At 34.7% G+C, this 2,678-nt stretch overlaps 1 non-coding gene across 1 annotated transcript; it reads right to left on the bottom strand.

The window, feature by feature from the left end:
• Positions 1-1,351: 1,351 nt before the first annotated feature.
• On the bottom strand, positions 1,352-1,534 carry LOC122802095. The gene has a single exon (XR_006364886.1). It is a non-coding gene; the product is annotated as a U2 spliceosomal RNA (small nuclear RNA).
• Positions 1,535-2,678: the final 1,144 nt, after the last annotated feature.

Here is a 2,678-nt window from a genome sequence, read left to right as displayed (position 1 = left end):
ACTGTTGTCTAGGTTAGACCAGTGTCCTCTTTTCAGTAGATACCTATTCATAGTTACTTGGAGAAATTTGATCAAAACACCAGGGAACTTCCCTTATTATTTTTTCAATAAGTGACATGGGATCTTTTATACCCAGCTGACTTCACCAGCTCAAGAAGACTGGACTTTGGATTATCATCTCATCTGAAGGATGGTATACTCAGAACTGTAGCACCATCCTTTTGCTGCACTGAAGTGCTGGTACAGTAAAAATTTCATCAAAGGACCTGGAGTGGGAATAGAACTCAAAGACAAGTGGACAACCTGCTGAGCCACTGACATTACTAACAGCACATTAGATACTATTAGTCACTCTGCCTGTGCTGTCTTATGAATTCATTTGCTAACCTACATGCACACCATACCTTTTAACCTCTTAGTGCAAGAAATCTGGACAAAGCCTAAAATAATGGGAGAACAAAGGCCCAAAAATAGGAACATATTTTAAATATTGGCCTTATAAATTTAGAAAGTTGCTAGAATAACAGAATTTGTGTTAGCATGCATTTTCTGAAAGATATGAAACCTGAAACTAAAATGTATGTCATTATTTAGTGACTTCAGTACTCAGTGATTTGCCAGAAAACCACAAATTTTTTGAAGAACAGACCAAAAATATGAGGCAAAAATCTGGACAGGTGAGAGGTATGAAATGCATATATATATATATATATATATATATATATATATATATATATATATACACACACACACACACACACACACACACACACACACACACACACATGTATAGATAGATATATCACCTTTCTGTAGTGCAACAGTATAAGCCTTTTTCAGCTTAAGAATTGTCCATTTGTGATGCTTCCATTATATCAGTTTTCAGAAGAATGGCTAAGGAATAAGAGACCATCTTTATGAAGTTGAGTAGTAGTTTATTGTTATCACTTCATTGTTTGCCTAGTTAAGAGTTTGATGACTTCTAAGACTTTTGTCCTGTTTAGATGTTTAGACAACACTGGAGATGTGTTGAGGTATGTGGTTCAGAAGATATATGCATTTTTTTTTATTATTATTTTAAGTCAGGACAGGTGACACTTCTGCTTAAGTCTAATTCCTTTTTCCTTGTCCATCTTGAGACTCCATTAAATAATAGGATTTGGTCTGCTTATGTTACAGTTAGGAAATGTACTCCAGACCTCATATCTTCATTTATTAGATTCAATAAGGCATTATGCTGATTTATTAGTTTTCTGAATGACATCTGCAATATGTAGCTTCTTGTTTAAAGTATTAGTCCATATCCTGTCATGATATGGTTCATTTTATTTTTTATCTCATCTGTTAATCAGAGATTTGTTCTTATTACTTTGTAAAATGTATTGATGCGTGGAGTAGACGGAGAAAGCCCCTACTCCATCTCCCTGTTCCAAAATCAATTTAAGATATGGTCCCCAGATAAGGGATATATCAGATATTAAACTGATAAGAACAGATACTACACTTGATTTTAGCCAAAAGGCCAAGAAGCGATAAATGCCTTAATCTCTTAGAAAGGAACAACAGAAGTGTGTTATTTGCTCACTGATAATTTCAGGATTAAGTGTTTTTTAGACAACTCTGTTAGATTTATTTGTGAGCCTTTTGGATTTTAGAGTGATTCCATACTGCTAAGACTAGATACTTATAATTAAAGAAATCTCTTAGAAATGTGCAGATATGTTGACTGAATGTAATGCTACAAGCCAATCCAAGACACTCTTTCTGCTCATCTGAACTTCACTCCAGAGATGATTGTGTTAGTAAGTGTATATATATCAGATCACAGGTAATGAGGCTTTTGGATTATTCACAGCTTAGATCTACATAATTATAATTTGTCCAAGAATGGCTACCTGAAAGCTTCCAGCATTCATCACCATGATGGATGCATATTGAGCAATTCTTACAGCATCTCTCAGAGAACTAGATACTCTTAAAAGCAATGGTTTAAATATATATACAGAAAGAACTAGTGTCATATTTGCCACTCCATTTTTGTTTTACTAATTTCTACTGAAAGCGGAGCTAATTTATCTGTTATACTTCAGAAAAGAAAAGATGACATTTCTGCTTACATTTTGAAGTAGCAAATCCCACCCTACTTCCATATAAGGAGTCACAAAGCAGGCATTAGTTATGTTGAACCTCTTACTAAAAGTCATTTGCCTTCTAATCGGCTACTACTACTACTATGGCTTCCTACTCTTTCAGTTTTCCCATTCCCAAATAAGGTAGTTATCCTTCCCTTCAATATATTTAATGAGTTTAAGTTAAGCCTTACATATTTGATGAAATATCCTTGCACTTCCATGCCTGTCCTGAACTTCACTATGTTCATGTAGATGCAAAAACACCAAATACCAAATAGATGTTGCAAGTTAAAACAACTTTCATGTGAGCTCCCTTTTGCACAGCCCCAAAAATTTTTCTGCAAAGACAAAAGCATCAGAAAAAGCAAACAGGCCACATATGGTTCTGAAATGTATTATCAGAGCTGAATCTCATGATCTACATGTGACTTCTACATAAATGACATGGGTAATATTATAGCAATAACCCACGCCTGGGTGTGGGTAATGCGGGATTTAAACACAGGTTTAAAAAAAGCAACGGAGATGTCCGTTGCTTATTTTAAA

Source organism: Protopterus annectens, chromosome 1.part0, assembly GCF_019279795.1.
Source record: "Protopterus annectens isolate FY-2018-M chromosome 1.part0, PAN1.0, whole genome shotgun sequence".
NCBI classification, from domain to species: Eukaryota; Metazoa; Chordata; order Ceratodontiformes; family Protopteridae; genus Protopterus; species Protopterus annectens.
This window is presented reverse-complemented; position numbering and strand designations above follow the sequence as displayed.